The following is a 22,658-nucleotide window of genomic DNA, read 5'->3' on the forward strand; positions in this document are numbered from 1 at the left end:
CACTTTACACCTGACCGAATGGCTAAAATAAAAAGGCAAGAAATGGCAAATGTTGATGAGGATGTAGAGAAAAATGAACCCTCATATACTGTCAGTGGGAATGTAAATTGTTGCTGCCATTATGGAAATCATTATGGAAGTTCCTCAGAAAATTAAAAATAAAACTACCATATTATCCAGTATTTTCACTACTGGATATTAACTGAAAGAAAACAAAAACACTTTTTCTAGTTTCTTTTAATAATAACTTTTTAAAAACCCAGTATGCAGCACAGACACAATTGAAAAGTAGACCAAAAAAAAAAAACAAACAAAAAAGGAGAAAGAGCAAAGACACATCCTTCATTTCACAATAAATACAGAGCCGTATTAGTGTTCTCCCACCAGCTACCCATGGGAAGCCAAGCTTTCCATGTGCTCAAAGGTACTCCATTATTGCAGGGGGCCAGACTACATTCAGGTGTGATAATGTCAACTCAATACAGACTGGCACTGCTGAGTTCACTGCTGAGTCTACAGTTTTGGACCTAACTGAAGTGGGGTTAAGGGACCAAACTGTGCTGGATCCCATAGCCAAAGTAGATAGCAAACCCAATCAGCATCCAGACACCAAATCGGGCCCAGGTGGCAGCTGTCATCTGCATCATAAGGGAAACATTCACAAAGATGCTCAGGAGTGGGAGGAGAGGCACAGCAGGGACCTTAAAGTGAAGAGGAGTGGAGCTCTGTGGCTGTCTCCAGATGACCCCAGTGAACCCAGTGATGAGCACCAGCAGCAGCACAACCACTGTGATCGGCGCTGGGTCTCCAGAGAGCAGACCTGGCCACTGGGCCAGCACCAGGCAGAGAAGAGTCAGCAGCAGAGCAAGCAGTGAGGAGCAAACATAGACAACCTGGCCAGAGAGAGGAGTGGGGGTGGGGCTGCCTGGAAAAAATAGTCCCTGTAGAGTCAGCGCCTCAGCTGCAGGTCTGTTCCCCTCTTGCACCTGTGCTTCTTTTACCCCATTCCTCCTTTCTGGCTGATACCTGAGGATGAGAACACAAAGAGCCATCAGGGAGTAAGCTAGCAGGGCCCCAACTGACATGAGATCGAGAAGATCAGTGAGTCCAAAGAAGAATGCCATGATTCCTATGATAATGCCCAAGATTACAGTGGACACATTGGGCATGTATGTGCTGGTTTGGATTCTGGCAAGGACAGGGAACAGGAGGCCGTCCTGTGCCATCATGTATATCAGATTACGAATGGGGAACACAAAGCCAAAGATGCTGACAGAAAGACTACAGAGGAATATAAAAGTTACAATATAGTAGGCAGTTGCCCAGCCAATATGGAGAAATGCCTCAGGCAAGGTGCTCCCAGGTCGAAGCTGGTAGTAGGGCACCATGAGTGTAAGTGCCGCAGAGACTCCAAAATACACCAAAAAGCAGATGAGCAGTGAAATCACAATTCCCATGGGGATGGAACGCCTGGGATTCTGGACTTCTTCAACTCTGGTAATAATAATGCTGAAACCAATAAATGCATAGAAACAGATAGCTACTCCACGGAGAATCCCCTTGAAGCCAAAAGGCATGAATCCTCCAGAGCCCAGAGGCCCCACGCTAGAGGTGTCATTGAGTCCAGCCTTTAAGTAGTCCTCTTCTGTGAGCTTCCAGTTGTGCAGGTCCCCCTTCATGAAGCCAGAGATGATAACAAAACTGAGAACCAAAAGTTTCACCAATGTGAACACTTTGGAAACCAGGAAAATCCACCTATTCCTCAGTGTCAGCAATTCCATGAGCAACAACATAAGGCCCACAACAATGAAGCCTAGAATTTCTCCAAGGACCTGGAGAATATTCGGTGAGATGCTCTCATGCAGGGTCTGAGAGATCTGGTTCCCAAGCAGATTGTCAAAAGCTAAGGTCCAAGCCCGGGCCACAGTGGCTGTATGAGCAACAAAGAAGATGATAAGGTTCCAGCCAGTGATGAAAGCCCAGAGTTCACCCATAGTGACATAAGTGTAGAGATATGAAGAGCCAGCATAGGGAACCTGGACACCAAACTCTGCATAGCACAGCCCAGCCAATATAGAAGATAGGCTGGCTACCAACAAACAGATCACAATGGATGGTCCTGTTATATCTCTAGCCACCTCACCAGCCAGGACAAACACACCTACTCCCACTGTGCAGCCCACACCCAGTGCCACTAAATCCAGAGTGGTCAGTCTTCTGGCAGGGGCCATCTCATTCACGTCTTCCTCCAACATTCGTCTGCGTACCAGCTTTTGACAAATTCTGCGAAGGGCCTGACACAGCATTCTAGCTGGAAGTGAAGAGGATTCTAGGATCAGAGATCTGTAGCAAGCCCGGGAGTGGAGAGTCTGGGATCAGGTTCAATGAGGCTGAGTTAAGCTGAGTTGGGTTGGGGCTGCCAAGTTCTGTTGCTCAGGCTTCAAATCTACTGTTTCATATTTTTTCTGTTATGGGCTATCCCTCCATAATCCCTAAGTAAGCAATAAATATTTACTGAACAATGGTGTTCAACCAAGCAACTAAAGCTCAGAAGTTGCTGCAGCACAAATATCATAGAAACCGACACCAAAGACATCAGAGGAAAATCAATATTGCCTTCCTTCCAGTAAAAGGGCCAATGGCTCCCAACATTCTGCTTTTTAACATACCACTTGATATATTCCAACTTGGGTTCATCTAACTCATGTAGCGTCATGTACTAATTAAGCTATAAGACAACAGGGCATGAATCGCTGTAGAGTAATTCTCACATGGGATGTGTGAGTGGTGCTTGGGTGTGAGTTATGACAGGTTAATTCATGGACTGGTCAGCCTCGTTGCAATTACAGACCCATTTTGAAAATAACATCTGAGGTTAAAATATAAATTTGGACCCCCAGTCATAAACTGATAGCCCCTACATCAGCTAGTCAAGGTCAGATGGCACTGTGACCCCTTTTCTCCTCAGTCTGCATCATCCATTCAGCTGTGCTAATGGCCACACTTTCACTTTCCCCACCTAGGCCCACAGGGGCGCTGTGAACAGAGGGGAGGAGAAAGAAAGGGGCAGGGCCTTCATAACCACCTGCAAGAAGGAGAGGACCAGGCTGCCTGGGAAGGAAACACTGGAGAAATGGGGGCAGCAGCCAACCCAGGGTCCATGACTGAGAAGGGAGAGGAGCCAGGAAAGTAGTCTTATGAATTCTGACATTTAATAAACCTCACCCAAAGCAGCCAGACAAAAATTAATTACAGTTTTTATATCCACAGCTGTGAAGTGTGATAGTAGGGAGAAAAGAAATGAGTCACCTAGCTCAGTAGTTCACAACCAAGACAATTCCTTCCGTCTCCTCCCTCTCTGGGTTCCAGAAGAGAAGGTGAGCGCATTTCTGCAGACAGTCTCCTCACTGGCCACACTGCTCTCTACACACCCTGAGCCATCTGGGACGTCAGCTGCCAGGGCCTGGAGAATCTGCCCTGCTCTGTGAGCTTGTATTAAAGCACTCACTTGTAACTGTCTGTTAATTTTCACAAGGATTTATTTTTAACTGCCACAAACCATTGTCTGAATATATCAAATATATATATTTTTTAATGAACAAACCCTACATGTAGTATCTCCTACCTCCTCCTCTCCTGCTACTATTCAAATTGTCCCCTCCATTTGAGAAAGGCTTTGCATGAACAATTCACAGCAAAGCCCCAGAAATGAGTAGTTGAAAACAGAGAACAAAATCATACAGCCCCCACTCTCCTCCCTACTCAGGCTTTGGTTTTGAGAGGATTTTAGGAAATGATGTCATAGGTTTTTAAAGACAGAAAGATCAAGTCAAAATTGAAAGGTGTGCTCTATAGATGATCAAAAGGAACCCTTGGGTTATGGGTCAGACCTTCTATCTACAAATCCATCTAGACTCCTTATTTGCCACCTACCAGTTCCAATGTTATTATTTACCAACAAGCATATGAGATAGATAGGGAGGGTCAGTTCTTAACTCATGGATCCTTTCTACCCTATAAATGTGATTGAGGTGTCCCCCATCCATCCCCAGGCTTCAAACTGTTCAGTGGTTCCTCACTGCCCTTCCTTCATAGTCCCTCCTTCCTTAATAATCTGACCTGTGCTTATTCCTCCAGCCTCATCCTCTGCCCAGTTCCTGCTCCACCTGTGAAATTTGATACTCACCCTGTGCCCTTGCCTCTAATGCCCTCTTGGCCCCTTCACTTAGCTAACCCCCACTTCTCTTTCAGTTCCCAGCTCTGCTGTTGCTTCCCCAGGAAGCTTCCCTTACACTGCCCTTCCCATGTGCTCTCCTAGCACTGGGCTTCACCATGTGCCATTGATCCTAATGTATCCAAATTCCAGGTCAGCCGCCTGTCTCCTCCATCAGACTGTGAGTTAGGTGCTCAATAAGTATTTGTTGAACAAATGACCAAACTAGAAGAGATACTTGAAGGAGCACATAATCTAGAATTCCTACCTACTTGACTTTGAGATATAGACTTTTAGCCAAGCAGCCTTTACAAACCTGGATCAGGTAAAGATATAAATGGAATTATCTTCCAAGCAGAAGGTGAGCAAAATGAAAAGTATGGGGGGAAAACCAACTGTGATAAAATGTTGACTGCAGGGTGATAAAGAATTGTTAGCTTTTGAGGACACTTGTTTAAAAATATCAGGCTGCCTGGGCTTATAGACAACCAACCACCCATGCCCAGTTAGAGAATCTGTACCTTTTTGAAGGCATCATGTTCAGGCCTTATAATCCAGGTAGGATGTCCTAAGGCAGAGGTTCTCACTTCCGGGGACAGAGGGAGGCCTAATGAAGACACCTGGGGAACATTTTCAAACTTCAGATCCTTTCCCTCTGGAGATTCTTGTCCACTAGCCCTGTACTTCCCATGACTGACTGTTCTAAACCACCTAACTGACAAGAAATTGTCCTCGAGTTCATGCGGAAGAGGTTATAAAATCCTCCCTCACAGAGAGAAGGCACAGTTGAGTAGTTAAGAGTAAGGTTCTACAGGTAGACTGTTCAGGTTCAAATCACACCTCAACCTCCCACCTGGTGACTCTGGACAAATTAGTTTTCCTCTTGGGGCTTTAATTTCCACAATAGCCAAGTGGGAGTAAAAGTAAATCCCTCCTAGTTTAGTTGTGAGGAGTAAGTGAAAGGATGCCTGTCAAGTACATAGCTCAGTGCCAGTAGGGACTTAATATCATCTACCTAACACTTAAAAATGAAATCTGATCCAATGTCCCCAAACTCTGAAAATCAGTCTTTATAAAGGTCTAGCCTCAAAATCATCCACTGAAACTTGAGCCTTTTAGCTGGCCCTCATGAGACATGGAAACAGTTTTATTCCATATAATTCACTTTGAAACACTTAGGACTCTAATTAGGCACCCTCATCCATGTGGTACTAAACATGTGGTGGTCCTAGGCTCATTGAGTTAGACCAGGCAGCAAAAAATGCAAGGCTCAGATATAGTAATAAAAATTAAAATAATAAATATAATAACATCTTTGCCTGTGGATGCCTTATTTCTGGAACAGGCAGTTCTGGGTACTGTAGAGGTAAGAGCAATGACCATTATGTCAGAAATGCTGGATGTGAGCCCTGGCCCTTCCATGTGACTACATGAACTTGGGGAATTGGCTCACTCTCTCTAAGCCTCAGTCTCCTCACCCACAAGGACCTCACCTGACCTCCCTCACTGGATCAGCATGAGAATTCAGTGAGGAGATACAAACCATCCCACACTGCTGGTGGGAGCGTCACGGGGGCACCATCCTGAAGCACAATCTCAGTGGAATTAAGAACGCACACACCCTCCCACCCCGCGATCCCTCTGCGAGGTGCACACCCCAAGGAGACTCTCTCCTGAGTCCATAAGGGGCCCATGTGAGCACGTTCCTCACAGGACTGTTTGTGGTGGCCCGAAGTGGGAGCTGTGCCAGCGTCTGTTCCTAGAGGAATATATAAGTAAAATGTGCCGTGTGTGCACAATGAAATATGACACGGCAGTCAGAGATAATAAAGCAGATTTACAGAGAGCAACTTGGGTAGATCTCAGAAACAATGACAAGTAGGAAAAGTAAAAGCAGGATGAGGTGTACAGAACAATGCCATTTATGTACCTTTAAAAAAACAGAAAACGCTGTACATTTGTGAAGGATTAACATGCATCTATTAAAAATATCACATCATTCCTCTGCTGAAAACCTTTTTCTGTTTCCTTTTCATTCAGAGTAAAGCCAAGGTCTGCATTTACAATGGCCTACAGAGTCCTACAGTATTTGTCACTGACCCAGCTACTTCTCAGCCTTCTGTTTCTGTCTCTTCCCACACATTTCTCTCTAGTCAGTGGCCTCCTAACCTTCTGGCCTCCTAACTTACCAGGCAGGACCCTACCTCAGGGCCTTTGCACTGGCTGTCCCCATAAAGGCACTACTTCTCACCCAGATATCCACATGGTTCTTCCCTTCACTGTATTTGGTGAAATGGAACGTTTAAAGCATGGCCTTCCTGATTCACCCCACGTAACAATTGCAATCTACTCCTAACTATGCACAACAGACCTTATCCCCAGCCCTTCATTTTTCCGTAGCACTTGTCACTAATTAAGGTACTGTATGTCTTACTTATTTGTTCATTATATCTCACTCCATAAGAATATAAGCTGCTTGAAAGCAGGACTTTTTAAACTGTTTGGCTCCTGACTATATTCCCCGCATCTATAACTGTGCCTGACACATAGCACTGTATTTGTGGAATGGAGGAATATATCTAAATACACATATAGAGCATGGACTGGAAGAGCATTTGTTAAATACACTAAAGCAAGTGCCTCCAGTGAGGAGGGGATATGAGAATAGAGATAAGGATGAAAGGGGATAATAAAATGCATTGAAAAGGGGCCTGACAGGAAGCAATGGTGCAAACACACCATGACTGAGGGAGGGACTGACTCCACTCTGTGCACTGCAGGTTCAACACAGGATTGCAGGAGATAATGTTGTGAGAGCACCTGGTACAGAGCCTGATAAATGGCAGGCGTTCAGTAGATTTAAATTGAAGGGGAACCGGAATCCTGTAATCACCAGGATATGGACAATACAAAGAAAGAACCTACTAGTTCCCTCTGAACCCATTTCCCTTTTCCCAATTCTTCTCCTCCAGCCCCTTCAACTTTCCTGGAGGCTCCTGCAGTTGGCACTGAGGATGCTTCGGCCACGTTTCTCTCTCTGGGGAACCATCCCAGCAATCACCTCTCAACAAAGACACAACAGTGGTTCTTCACATTTGTTGAGTCACAGACCCACCTGAGGTTGGTCACCTCAAAAAAAGTGTCATACACTCTTCTGAAGTCCATCTATGGATCCTGAGCAGGAATCCCAGAGGAGGACCATCTGAATGGCAGTGTCGGAGAAGGGTTGCATGATAATTTCTGTTTCCCTCAACTGTGTTGTGCAGGGTGGTCGTTGTGCTCTTTCCACTTTTACTGAAGATGAGGGAAAGTGGGCCAAAGACAAAGTATGAAGATAACAGTGACTGAACACAAAAAACAAAACACCTGGGAATTAAATAATCATATTTTATGAATCCAGCAGAAGGAGGTAGTATAAACAAATGAACAACCAAATGCACAGAAGAGAAAGCAAACCCATTATTGGGAATCCTGAGAATGCCTACCACAAATCCAGCTTATAACAACACAGACAAACATCATCCACAAATGCTATGTTCAGAAATGGCTTTTCTCCATGAAATAATCTGAGATTATTCCAGTGGTTTCTATTCAGTCCAGACTCTGACTCAGGTGTCAGAGCCCTGCCCTAATTCTCCCCCTACCCTCAGGCCCATTACCTCCTTCCTAACTTAGCTCCTTACATCCTGATTTACACTTCCTGGGATGAGCCTTTGGCTTGAGTAAGTACCTGCCCTCCCAGTGATGCCCTCCTCACTCCTTTCTGTCCTGTCTTGATCCTCTAGATCTTCTCAACCCTATTCTACATCCTGTCCCCCTGTCTAGGAAGCCTTTCCTAAACCTTCCTGACTGATCCCCATCTCCAACCTTCTTCCCCTCCTGTCAAATCATCTTGATGCTCAGCTGAAATAATTTTCCCTTTCTGTCTGTTGGTGTTCTGTGTTTGTCACTTGAATTCCTTAACGGTCTAAAAGCTTCCAGAGGGCAGGACCAGGATCCATGTACCTCCTCCTTCTGAATTCCACACTCCCACACTAAACGCTCACTACCCAGGTCAAGGATCTGCTCATAATTGTACCAATCAACCATAAGAGGCATTTAGGACAGAGAAAATGAATATATAGATGTATTAATTGACCAGTATATCTTGAAATTCCTAGAAATAGGATTTTTTCCTTTGGAAGAAATAAAGGGCCAATCCCAGGTGAGAACAGGAGACTAGAACATGTACCAGTATTTATTTCAAGATTGTTTCCTTGGGACATTTCCCAGTGAATGCCCTGGGTCTTTGAATCTCAGCTTAATTAGGAAACAGTCTCTCCCAAAGGAGGTCCCCACTCAGGGGTTGTGATGAAACAATACAAAGAGGGTCCAGGGAACATGAAGCCAGCTTGTATGAATTCCCTAATGCCTCTGGCTGTACTTCCCTCCCTCTCCTCCCTGTGTTTCTCTCAGTCTCTGAGATCGTTCCAATCTCCAAAACTAAGTTCCCAACCAAGTCTCCCAGAAGAACTGTCAAGTCCAACATACATCCACTAAATTGCAGGCTTTCTTGTTTTCCAACCAGAATTGACACGCCCCCCACCCCCCCGCCACTCTCCTTTGTTCTGGAAGTCATTGTGCATTGCCCCCACTTTGGACCTTTTCTTTTCAAAACATTTTTACAAGGCTGTAAGTTCCACTAATTCCTGTGGTTGGGTGTTACCACTCTTGTCAATTAGGAAGTTGGCCTTGTGGCTCCTCCTGAAGAGCTTCAAAGATAGTTTGGATACCAGTTGCTTTGCTAGAAGTTTGATATAGAATTGAAAGAAAGGGTAATGAAGCTGTTCAAGAATTATTTTCAAGTTCTCAAAGTTTCTAAGAAGTAGACCTTAAATGCAACATCTCCAGAGATTATAGCAATCCCTTTGTATCCATACACAGCAACTTCATGATCCCAAATTATGTAAGTTCTCTCATCCTCCTTAAAATTTCCAGATAGGGGAGGAGCAAGATGGCAGAGGAGTAGGAGACCTAAATTTCACCTGTCCCAGGAATTCAGCTAATTAGGGATCAAACCATTCTGAACACCTACGAACTCAACAGGAGATCGAAGAAAAGAATAGCAACAACTCTCTGAACAGAAAAGCGACCACTTTCTGGAAGGTAGGACATGCAGAGAAGTGAATCCGAGGCGATATTCGGGAGGATAGACGTCGGGGGAGTAGGCCTCCGTCAGCCGCTTCTGGCAAGTGATAGAGCCGCAGAGCACAAAATCAGAACTTTTAGAAGTCGGCTCCACTGAGGGACGTCGCTCCAGTGGCTAAGTGGGGGGTGGAACCCTCGCGGGACAGTGTGGTCTCAGGACCCTCGGGGTCACAGGAAGACCGGGGGTGCCTGAGTGTGGCAGAGCTCCCAGGTATCGGAGCAGGAAGCCAGCTGCAGAGACGGAGCCGAGGCGCGGGCTCTCAGCTCGGGGTTGCCATTAACCGTGATCCACGGCACAGTCGGGCCACTGCTCCTCCAGCAGGGACCCAACGAGCGGCAGATCTGGGGAGACTCACCTTCCTCCCCCGGGAGGAGCGGCGGGGAGCACACCGCAGGGGTCTGCTGGGTTTGGAGACTCCACATGGGGTCAGGTGCCAGAGATAGAAATGCTCGGTCACAGGCCGGGTGAGCACAGAGTGCGGTCAGAGACCGGGGAGAGGGGAGTGACTCACTGCTTTTCTCTGGGGGCTCACTGAGGAGCGGGGCCCCGAGTTCTCGGCTCCTCCGGGGCGGAGATTGGGAGGCTGCCATTTTCACTCTCGGCCTCCAAAGCTGAACGGAAAGCTTGCAGGGAACAAAAGGTCCGGAGAGCAAACCTGACCATATTACTTAGCCCAGACCGGCAAGGGCGGGGCAATTCCGCCTCCGGCAAAGACATTTGGGAACCACGGCAACAGGCCCCTCCCCCAGAAGATCAGCAAGAACAGCCGGCCAAGACCAAGTTTACCGATCAATGAGAACGGCAGAACTCCAGCGCTAGGGGAATACTGCACATAGAATCCATGGCTTTTTTACCATGATTCTTTAGTCTTTCAAAGTTAATTTTTTTAATTTTCTTTTTTTACTTTTTCTATTTTTTTTGAATTTTTCTTTTTCCCTTTTTCAACATCTTATCAATCCCTTCTCTAAAAATATTTTTTATTTTTCATTTTTAGAGTCATATTCTATCCCTTCATTGTAGTTAACCTTATTTTTGGTATATATATGTTGTTCTTTCTTTAAAATTTTGGGATACAGTTTCTTCTAACAGACCAAAATACACCCTAAATCTCTAGTGTATGGCTTTGTTCTAGTCTCCTGCCTGATCACATTCTCTCCCTTTTTATTTTTAAATTTCTCTTCTTTCTTTTTTCAACCAACTTCTTTTCTTATCAATTCCTTTTATAAAATCTTTTATAATTTTCATCTTTACAGTAATATTCCATCACTTCATCATATTTACCCTTATTTTTGTACATATATAAGTTTTTCTTTCTTTAAAATTTTGGGAGGCACTTTCTTCTAACAGACCAAAATACACCCAAAATCTAGTGTGTGGCACTGATCTATTCACCAGCCTGATCATATTTGATCTATTCTTTTTATTTTTCTTTCTTTCCCTTTCTTTTCCCCCTGGTTTCAGGTCTCATCTGATTTGTTTAGTGTATATTTTTCTGGGGTTGTTGTTACCCTGTTAGCATTTTGTTCTTTCATTCATCTATTCTGCTCTGGACAAATTACAAGACAGAAAAACTCACCTCAGAAAAAAGAACAAGAGGCAGTACTGACTGCCAGGGACCTAATCAATACAGACATTAGTAAGATATCAGAACTAGAGTTCAGAATGACGATTATAAAGATATTAGCTGAGCTTGAAAAAAGCATGGAAGATACTAGAGAAACCCTTTCTGGAGAAATAAAAGAACTAAAATCTAACCAAGTCCAAATCAAAAAGGCTAGGAATGAAGTGCCGTCAAAAATGGAGGCTCTAACTGCTAGGATAAATGAGGCAGAAGAGAGAATTAGTGATATAGAAGACCAAATGGTGGAAAATAAAGAAGCTGAGAAAAAGAGAGATAAACAACTACTGGATCATGAGGGCAGAATTCGAGAGAGCCCAGAAGAAGAAGAAAGAGAGAGAGGGGCAGAAGGTATATTGGAGCAAATTATAGCAGAGAACTTCCCTAATTTGGGGAAGGAAACAGGCATCAAAATCCAGGAGGCACAGAGAACCCCCCTCAAAATCAATAAAAATAGGTCAACACCCTGACATCTAACAGTAAAACTTACAAGTCTCAGAGACAAAGAGAATATCCTGAAAGCAGCTCGGGAGAAGAGGTCTGTAACCTGCAATGGTAGGAACATTAGATTGGAAACAGACCTATCCAGAGAGACCTGGCAGGCCAGAAAGGACTGGCAGGATATATTCAGAGCACTAAACGAGAAAAATATGCAGCCAAGAATACTATATCCAGCCAGGCTGTCACTGAAACTAGAAGGAGAGATAAAAAGCTTCCAGAACAAACAAAAACTAAAAGAATTTGCAAACACAAAACCAGCCCTACAAGAAATATTGAAACGGGTCCTCTAAGCAAAGAGAGAGCCTAAAAGTAACATAGACCAGAAAGGAACACAGACAATATACAGTAACAGTCACGTTACAGGCAATACAATGGCACTAAATTCATATCTTTCAATAGTGACCCTGAATGTAAATGGGCTAAATGCCCCAATCAAAAGACACAGGGTATCAGATTGGATAAAAAAAACAAGACCCATCGATATGCTGTCTGCAAGAGACTCATTTTAGATGCAAAGACACCTCCAGATTGAAAGTGAGGGGGTGGAAAATCATTTACCATGCTAATGGACACCAAAAGAAAGCTGGGGTGGCAATCCTTAGATCAGACAAATTAGATTTTAAACCAAAGACTATAATAAGAGATGAGGAAGGACACTATATCCTACTTAAAGGGTCTATCCAACAGGAAGATCTAACAATTGTAAATATCTATGCCCCTAACATGGGAGCAGCCAATTATATAAGCCAATTAATAACAAAATCAAAGAAACACATCAGCAATAATACAATAATAGTAGGGGACTTTAACACCCCCTCACTGAAATGGACAGATCATCTAAGCAAAAGATCAACAAGGAAATAAAGACTTTAAATGATGCACTGGACCAAATGGACTTCACAGATATATTCAGAACAGTCCATCCCAAAGCAACAGAATACACACTCTTCTCTAGTGCCCATGGAATATTCTCCAGAATAGATCACATCCTAGGTCACAAATCAGATCTCAACTGGTACCAAAAGATTGGGATCATTCCCTGCATATTTTCAGACCACAATGCTTTGAAACTAGAACTCAATCACGAGAGGAAATTCAGAAAGAACTCAAATACAAGGAGGCTAAAGAGCATCCTCCTAAAGAATGAATGGGTCAACCAGGAAATTAAAGAAGAATTAAAAAAATTCATGGAAACCAATGAAAATGAAAACACAACTGTTCAAAATCTTTGGGATGAAGTAAAGGCGGTCCTAAGAGGAAAGTATATAGCAATACAAGCCTTTCTCAAGAAACAAGAAAGGTCTCCAATACACAACCTAACCCTACACCTAAAGGAGCTGGAGAAAGAACAGCAAATAAAGCCTAAACCCAGCAGGAGAAGAGAAATAATAAAGATCAGAGCAGAAATCAATGAAATAGAAACCAAAAAAACAGTAGAACAGATCAATGAAACTAGGAGCTGGTTCTTTGAAAGAATAAGATTGATAAACCCCTGGCCAGACTTACCAAAAAGGAAAGAGAAATGACCCAAATAAATAAAATCATGACTGAAAGAGGAGAGATCACAACCAACACCAAAGAAATACAAACAATTATAAGAACATATTATGAGCAACTATATGCCAGCAAATTAGATAATCTGGAAGAAATGGGTGCATTCCTAGAGATGTATAAACTACCAAAACTGAACCAAGAAGAAATAGAAAACCTGAACAGAGCCATAACCACTAAGGAAATTGAAGCAGTCATCAAAAATCTCCCAACAAACAAGAGCCCAGGGCCAGATGGCTTCCCAGGGGAATTCTACCAAACATTTAAAGAAGAATTAATACCTATTCTTCTGAAACTGTTCCAGAAAATAGAAATGAAAGGAAAACTTCCAAATTCATTTTACGAGGCCAGCATTTCCTTGATCCCCAAATCAGAAAAAGACCTCATCAAAAAGGAGGATTACAGACCAATATCCCTGATGAACATGGACACAAAAATTCTCACCAAAATACTAGCCAATAGGATCCAACAGTACATTAAAAGGATTATTCACCATGACCAAGTGGGATTTCTTCCTGGGCTGCAAGTTTGGTTCAACATCCACAAATCAATCAATGTGATACAATACATTAATAAAAGAAAGAACAAGAACCATATGATCCTCTCAATAGATGCAGAAAAAGCATTTGACAAAGTACAGCATCCTTTCTTGATTAAAACTCTTCAGACTGTAGGGATAGAGGGTACATATCTCAATATCCTAAAAGTCATCTATGAAAAACCCACAACAAATATCATTCTCAATGGGGAAAAACTGAGAGCTTTCCCCCTAAGGTCAGGAACATGGCAGGGATGTCCACTATCACCACTGCTATTCAACATAGTATTAGAAGTCCTAGCCACAGCAATCAGACAACAAAAAGAAATCAAAGGCATCCGAATCGGCAAAGAAGAAGTCAAACTCTCACTGTTTGGAGATGATATGATACTTTATGTGGAAAACCCAGAAGACTCCACCCCAAAACTGCTAGAACTCATACAGGAATTCAGTAAAGTGGCAGGATATAAAGTCAATGCACAGAAATCAGTTGCATTTTTTTTTTTAAAGATTTTATTTATTTATTTGACAGAGAGAGACACAGCGAGAGAGGGAACACAAGCAGGGGGAGTGGGAGAGAGAGAAGCAGGCTTCCCGCAGAGCAGGGAGCCCGATGTGGGGCTCGATCCCAGGACCCTGGGATCATGACCTGAGCCGAAGGCAGACGCTTGACGACTGAGCCACCCAGGCGTCCCGAAATCAGTTGCATTTTTTTACACCAACAACAAGACAGAAGAAAGAGAAATCAAGGAGTTGATCCCATTTACAACTGCACCCAAAACCATAAGATACCTAGAAATAAATCTAACCAAAGAGGCAAAGGATCTGTACTCAGAAACCTATAAAATACTCATGAAAGAAATTGAGGAAGATACAAAGAAATGGAAAAATGTTCCATGCTCATGGATTGGAAGAACAAATATTGTGAAGATGTCAATGCTACCTAGAGCAATCTACACATCCAATGCAATTCCTATCAAAATACCATCCACTTTTTTCAAAGAAATGGAATAAATAATCCTAAAATTTGTATGGAACCAGAAAAGACCCCGAATAGCCCAAGGAATGTTGAAAAAGATAACCAAAGCTGGTGGCATCACAATTCCGAACTTCCAGCTCTATTACAAAGCTGTCATCATCAAGACAGTATGGTACTGGCACAAAAACAGACACATAGATCAATGGAACAGAATAGAAAACCCAGAAATGGACCCTCAACTCTATGGTCAACTAATCTTCTACAAAGCAGGAAAGAATGTCCAATGAAAAAACGACAGTCTCTTCAACAAATGGTGTTGGGAAAATTGGACAGCCACATGCAGAAGAATGAAACTGGACCACTTCCTTACAAAATAGACTCAAAATGGATGAAAAACCTAAATGTGAGACAGGCGTCCATCAAAATCCTAGAGGAGAACACAGGCAGCAACTTCTTCGACCTCAGCCAAAGCAACTTCTTCCTAGAAACATCACCAAAGGCAAGGGAAGCAAGGGCAAAAATGAACTATTGGGACTTCATCAAGATAAAAATCTTTTGCACAACAAAGGAAACAGTCAACAAAACCAAAAGACAACCGACAGAATGAGAGAAGATATTTGCAAATGACATACCAGATAAAGGGCTAGTATCCAAAATCTATAAAGAACTTATCAAACTCAACACCCAAAGAACAAATGATCCAATCAAGAAATGGGCAGAAGACATGAACAGACATTTTTCCAAAGAAGACATCCAAATGGCCAACACATACAAGAAAAAGTGCTCAATATCGCTCAGCATCAGGGAAATCCAAATCAAAATCTCAATGAGATACCACCTCACACCAGTCAGAATGGCTAAAATTAACAAGTCAGGAAATGACAGATGTTGGCGAGGATGCGGAGAAAGGGGAACCCTCCTACACTCTTGTTGGGAATGCAAGCTGGTGCAGCCACTCTGGAAAAGAGTATGGAGGTTCTTCAAAAAGTTGAAAATAGAGCTACCATACGACCCAGCAATTGCACTACTGGGTATTTACCCCAAAGATACAAATGTGATCTGAAGGGGTACGTGCACCCCGATGTTTATAGCGGCAATGTCCACAATAGCCAAACTATGGGACGAGCCAAGATGTCCATCAACAGATGAATGGATAAAGAAGATGTGGTATATATATACAATGGGATATTATGCAGCCATAAAAAAACTGAAATCTTGCCATTTGCAACGACATGGATGGAACTAGAGGGTATTATACTAAGCGAAATAAGTCAATCAGAAAGACATATATCATATGATCTCACTGATATGAGGATTTCTTAATCTCAGGAAACAAACTGAGGCTTGCTGGAGTGGTGCGGGTGGGAGGGATGGGATGGCTAGGTGATAGACATTGGGGAGGGTATGTGCTATGGTGAGTGCTGTGAACTGTGTAAGACTGATGAATCACGGACCTGTACCTCTGAAACAAATAATACATTATATGTTAAAAAAAAAAAAAAAAAGAAGATAGTCGGAAGGGAAAAATGAAGGGGGGAATCGGAGGGGGAGACGAAACACGAGAGACTACGGACTCTGAGAAACAAACCAAGGGTTCTAGAGGGGAGGGGGTGGGGGGATGGGTTAGCCTGGTGATGGGTATTAAAGAGGGCACATATTGAATGGAGCACTGCGTGTTATACGCAAACAATGAATCATGGAACACTACATCAAAAACTAATGATATATGGTGATTAACATAACATAAAAAAAAAATTCCAGAGAATGAAATCTCTGGACCCAAACAAACCAGTAGCTCCCAAACATACAAGTATAAAGCTTTTTGGATAGCTGAGGTTCCTTAGGGTTTCTGAAGTCCTAACTCAAGCATCCCTGCAAATCAGGTAGAGGGCAGTCATGAATACGAGAGTAGAGGCTTTGCGTTCTGGACGAGAGCTTGAAATATAGTAAGTGTAGTGCATGTGTACACCAACACTTTCAAAGTCAAAACAGTTTAGAATAGATACGAAAAGGTAAACAGAGCAAAAGCCACCTGATTGCTGGGGTTGAGTCTCATATCCAAGGGTAGAAAAATTTAGTTAACAAAACCAAATGAAGAATGGGATGTGCCCATTTTCTCTTTCTCTTTCTGCCTTCTCTAGAATGCTGTTCCCAATCATGGTCATTCATTTATTCGTTCAGCAAATATACTGGTCCCCAAATATTTTTTTATATAAAAAATTATTCACTGTTTATTTGAAATTCAAATTAATTGGGCAAATCAATTACTTTATCTGACAACCCTACCCAGTACAGGCATGATTTTCTGCAGGGCGTTTTAGTATATTTTTTAAAAATTTTTATCTAATTTTATTTAAATTCAATTAACTAACATATAGTGTATCATTACTTTCAGATGTAGAGTTCAGTTATTCATCAGTTTCATATAACACCCTGTGCCCTCTTTAATGCCCATCCTGTGGGCATTAAACCTGGTGAAATTACATCCTGTGCCCTCTTTAATGCCCATCACCCAGTTATCCCATCCCCCCACCCACCTCCCCTCCAGCAACCCTCAGTTGGTCCCCAAATATTAAGCATTGTGGATAAAGCAAAGAAAACACAAACATCCCTCCACCCAAGTTGGTTACATTCCTGTGGTAGGAAGCAAAAACTAAACAAGTAATAAAAATATATTTTGTATTGGGTTTGCAATCAATGCTGTAGAGAAAGGGAAAGTAAGAAAAGGTTAGGATGTGCTCAGAGTAAGAAAAGGTTAGGATGTGCTCAGAGTGGGTTTTGTGATTTTAAAATGGGGGGTTCAAGACAGCCTCTTCTTCACACTGTTGTGCAGCCATCACCACCATCCATCTCCATAATTTGTTCATCTTCCTCAGCTGAAACTCTGTACCCATTAAACAGTGGCTCCCCACTGTTCCTTCCTGCAGCCTCTGGCAACCACCATTCTACTTTCTGTCTCTCTGAATTGACTAATCTAGGTACCTCTAAGTGGAATCATGCAATATTGTCCTTTTGTGACCAACTTATTTCATTTAGCATAATACCTTCAAGGTTCATCCATGTTGTAGCATGTGTCAGAATGTCCTTCCTCTTTAAGGCTGAACAATATTCCGTTGTATGTATATTCCACATCTTGTTGCTCCATTCATACACTGATGACCGTGCTGGTTGTTTCACCTATTAGCTGTTGTGAATAATGCTGTTATGAATATGGGTGTACAAATGTCTTTTTGAGTCTCTGCTTTCAATTCATTGGGATATATACCCAGAAGTGGGATCACTGGATCATATAGTAGTTGTATGTAATTTTTTAAGATATCCCCATATTGTTTTCCACAACAGCTGCCTCATTTTACATTCCCACCAGCAATGCACAAGTGTCCCAATTTCTCCACATCCTCGCCAACACTCGTTATCCTCTGCTTTTTAATAGCAGCCATCCTACTGTGTGTGAAGTGGGACTTGACTATTTTTGAGGAGTAACAAGGAAGCCTGTGGGGGCAGAACACAGTCACTGAGGGAGAAGCAGTAGGGGATGAGATCAGAGAGCAATCAAGAAGCCAGATTTTTCACATATGGCCTGAGCATCACTGTGAGGACTTTGGCTGTTGCTCTAGGTGTGATGGAAACCCTATAAATACTGAGAGTTTCACATGTTGCCTACTGATTTTCATGTTCTGTGAACTAATTATTGGTCTCTCAAACTAAGGAAAAGCCTCCTCCAGAGTTTGAAAACATGGCATGGAGACAGGTTTGCAGGTTCTCAAGAGATGTCTAGTGTATCTGACAACAGTAAGGGCTGAACAAACTGAGTTCTTGTATCTGCCTCCCTCTCTAGATGCCAAGGAAGAGATGCCATACAGCCACCCATCGGGAGTGACATGATAGATTGTTTTCACTGAAGCTGTTCATTTTCTGGATTAACTCTAGGCAGGACTGGATCACTTAAAATTTAAACAAAAGTCATTTCAGTATCATTCACTATTTTGGTTATTCCCACCATTGCTGTGGATAATCAAGAACTGACATGGAGATAAAGGGCACATTTCTGGAACCTCGTGAAATTAAGGACTGCAAAGACAGATTAGGGTAGAATGTCAGATGGGGAAGGAACCATGAGAATCAGTCAATCGTAAGCCTTATTACTAAGTGCAACCAAGACTTGAACTTGTCTGTGCTCATTAGGCCAAGAGGAAACACAGCCACCTCTTCTAACTCACCTACCTACCCTACCACCCCCTTCACTACTACTCCCAAATTCCATCCCAGTCTGGCAGAAGCTGAATTTCAAGTCACTAAAATGCATCTAGATGCAGACTAACATACACAGGACCAACTGTATGTAGATCAAATCCATCTACCCAAATGCAGACAAAAATCTATGTAGATGTAGAAAAAAACATTTGCTTCCTTCCCACAATACCTATGGAGTCCCTGTTATGTGCAGACACCACACTAGTATCATTGTACTATTATCTGGATAAACAATCATATACCAGAGCTTCTCTAGAGGCTGTATAGACTCCATATTATCTAGTATCATTCTGGGATGGTTGTGAACAAGGTGACTTTTCTTAGTCCCTCTAAGATAACTGCAGAGAAGACAGTTAAATACAATATTCCTCATTCATGATTTGACACATTTACAGGTTTAGTTTCAGTCAGAATCCACTTTCGGAAATTCTTAACATTTCTATCACACCAAAACAAGATGATCTAACTGGCAAATGAGAAATGTCTGAGCTTCTGCTTCTACTCCTAGACTTGTTCTTTCTAATCCCCACTCGCTTTGTAATTTCTGTGACAATAAAAGAAAAAAGGGAGAAGAATAAACCAAAAGAATATAATCCAAAATTCATAGTTATCAATTTGGGATATACTTGGTGACAGAAATTGGCCTTTCCACATGATTTTGCATAAATTAACATTAAAATGAACCTGCCTTCTGGAAGCACATAATACATATTAATTGATAATGGAGAGAAGTAGCCCAAGAACTGCTAGAAGGCAAGAGAAAGACAACCTAGAAATCAACATTTGCCACATATAATGCATGGATAAGTGTTGTCTGGACTTTAGGCGTTGGGATGCTGCCCACAGTGTACATGGCTGTGCGGAGGGGGGAAAGGGGGAGAACAGTTTAAGATTCTAAAGGCCTTTAAAATTAAAGAGTTGCAAACACGTTTTCTGATAACAGCAAACTCCCTCCTGGAGACCCAGTATTTTAAAGGCCACTAGGCAGCCACACCCCAGGGAAACTTGGTAATCTTTCCTCGTACAGCCTGACCAGGCCTATAATCCATCCCCACCACAACTTTTTTTAAATTAGATAAGAAAGGCAGGGAGATACCTTCAGCAGCTGTAAAAACTGATATCTAGCTCCTTGAGCATGGAAGAAAGCCCCTCAAGTCCTCTCTGGTGATGGGGGACCACCTTATCAAACTGGACCTGCTGTTCTGCAAAGTGCACATCAGTGTCCTTCCTAAGAAGATTCGGCACAGAGACTTTCAGAATCTCCAGTGAGAAAGCATGGAAAACATGAAGGAGGCAGCAAAGCCCAATGAAAAAAATCTTCATTCATTCCATGAACATGTCTAAGCATACTATGTGCTAGGCCATGTGGGAAAGACAAAGATGAAGAAAGCAAGCTCTGCACCAGGTCAGAAAGGAAAGGCCAGGAATAGGGCAGGGCAAAGAGCTAAGAAGGACCCTGGAGAAGCACCAAGAAATAACCACCCCTAACTTATATGTTCTTTAGCAGAGCTAAGAACGTTTCTGATCTGGAGGAGAACAGAGTATAGACCTCCACATCACTCTGACCCCAGCAAACCTACCTGCCCTCCCTAAACTCATAAGGCCTCTGGTCTGCACCCCCCAATCCAAAGTCTAGCCATGAAATACCCTCTACTAAAACCCCACAGGGGTTCTATAGCCAGTGGCATTCCAAGCCCAGGCTTCTTCCTCTCTGGCTCGGTCTCAGTTTTTTTGCCAACTCTATAAAAATGAGAAATCACTTACCGATGAGCTTTTTTGGCCTCAGAGGAGAGAGACCTGAGAAGAAAGCGCAAGCCAAACCCAGGGACGGGGAAAGGATTGGCCAAGCCAAGTCAGCACTTGAGTGGAGCTTAGCAGAGGCAGCAGGAGGAGGGGCACTCAGGGAGGCGGAGCCTCTGGGAGGCCATGGCTTCGGGGAGGTCATGGCTTTGGGAACAGTGGGAAAGTGTTAAGAAGGTGGCATAGTGAGAATCCAGGAGAAAAGCCAGAGGTGGGCAATGCAAGACTAGTGGGGCCCTGTCTGGGTGAGGTGGTTGACTGAGGGCTTAAATGGGACTTCGTTGGAGACTTTGTTGGCAGGAAGATGTGAACTTAGAGGTAAACAAGCTTTCCAGGGTCCTGGGTATGGAGGAGGTCCTGGCTGGAAGGAGGAGAGTGTAGGGAGCCCGGTAGAGCACAGCCTGTGGATATTTGGAGGCCAGTCTCAGATCCAGCTAAAGAACCCAGTCAGAAGTGAGTTTCTTTCCTTCCTTTCTTTTCTTTTCTTTCTTTTTTTTCTTTCCTTTCCTTTCCTTTCCTTTGAGAGAGAAAGAGTGTGAGCAGGGAGAGGTGCAGAGGGGGAGAGAGAGAGAGAATCTTAAGCAGTCTCCATGGAGCCCGATGTGGGGCTCAGTCTCACAGCCCTGAGATCATGACCTGAGCCAAAATCATGAGTCTGACATTTAACTGACTAAGCCACCTGGATGACCCTCAGGAGTTCTTTAAACCCCCTCACCAGCTGCCTCTCCCAGAATCTCCTACTAGGTTCTTCTACCACCACCATCCATCTCTTTCCCCTCATTCATGTTTCATATCACTCCAGGAATAAAATCAAAAGGCCTAAGTCTTAGCTTCACCTAAGGGATTTCCTGAGATCATCATTCAGTGTTCATAGCATATTCTAACTGAATGTGCATTGAGCCCTGTGCTGGAGGAAGTAAAGGAAAATATATAGTTTCTGCATAGAGAGCTTCTTGCTCTGGACATAAAAACATAGGACTTCCAAGTCTTTGAAACAGTGACCAAAGGAAGGTGCTTCTCCTTCCCAGAACATCAACCTTCAAACAGAGGCAAGACTTCTCAGAGCTGGAGAAGGTGGGGTCTACTTAGAGACAGAGGGCTGAATGTACAAGTGATGGGCCCAAGAAGCCATGGGTCTCAAGGAAAAGGGGTACCACTGCCTCTACTAGATAGTGCTGAGATTCCTCTAAACCCTAAAGTAGGTTCCATAAAGACTGGGGTGGAGGTGGAGGGAGGGGAGAGAAGGGTAGCAGTAGGTCCCTAAAGGGACAGAGTCTGTAAGAATGATTCAAAAAGAGAGCATTGAATTTGGAGCAGAAAGAATTGCCCCAGATCTCAGAAAGAACCTCCAACTGAGGAAAACCTGCAAATCACATTGACCCTGCCCTAACACATCTCCAGTACACATGGGCCAAGGGCACTAATTGAGCACCTGCTGTGTCCCAGGTGCAATGCTGGGTAGGGGATGAGTGGCCCAGCCAAGGGTACAGAGCCAGAATTCCTAGAGGCAAAGGAGACAGGCAGGATTGAAAGGATGATTGTCGTGATAGAACAGGAGGGGAAGGACATCTGGGTGTTCGATTTGTGTCTGTTCCAACAGTCCTAGGTTGTCTTCCTTGTCTCAAGCTGGGATTGTCCCAGATGTGCATCTGCTTTAGGGCAAGAAGGGCAGGTGCAGGGGAAGGTCTGTCTATCCTTGCATCTAGTCCCCAGAGCAACGTCTTCCCCTTTCTCCCTGTGCTACTCACTGCCTGTTGGGTAGAGGGTGGGAGGCTGAGGAATATGCCAGGGCCCCCAATCACCAGGTAAGGAAAAGAACTGGCCCAGGGTTGGGGGGATGCAGAGGACACAGAGTTGGGACCATAAGTTTCTCATGGAAGAGGGGTACAGATGGGGGGAACTGATGGTTCTGGCCCATCTGAGTGATTTCTCCTGAAGTATCTGAACATTGAGGGGTGGGATGAGGGAAGAGGGGAGGAGGCAGAGGTATGAGCCAGAGACAGGGGAAGAGGCTGA

General features: G+C 43.4%; 1 protein-coding gene and 2 pseudogenes across 3 annotated transcripts in view; all 3 read right to left on the reverse strand.

Moving 5' to 3' along the window:
- The window catches only part of LOC118546524 (cationic amino acid transporter 3 pseudogene), a 47,835-nt pseudogene extending 27,158 nt beyond the window's left edge, over positions 1–20,677 (reverse strand). Inside the window, exon 1 of the transcript XR_013449098.1 lies at positions 20,607–20,677. The product of XR_013449098.1 is annotated as a cationic amino acid transporter 3 pseudogene (transcript). The remainder of the gene's footprint in view (positions 1–20,606) is intronic.
- The window catches only part of LOC118527529 (ATP-dependent DNA helicase Q1-like), a 336,638-nt gene that overhangs the window by 137,316 nt on the left and 176,664 nt on the right, over positions 1–22,658 (reverse strand). The gene's annotated exons all lie outside the window — the stretch shown is intronic.
- On the reverse strand, positions 323–2,306 carry LOC118546522 (cationic amino acid transporter 3 pseudogene; annotated as a pseudogene).

This window comes from Halichoerus grypus, chromosome 6 (genome assembly GCF_964656455.1).
Source record: "Halichoerus grypus chromosome 6, mHalGry1.hap1.1, whole genome shotgun sequence".
Lineage (NCBI taxonomy): Eukaryota > Metazoa > Chordata > Mammalia > Carnivora > Phocidae > Halichoerus > Halichoerus grypus.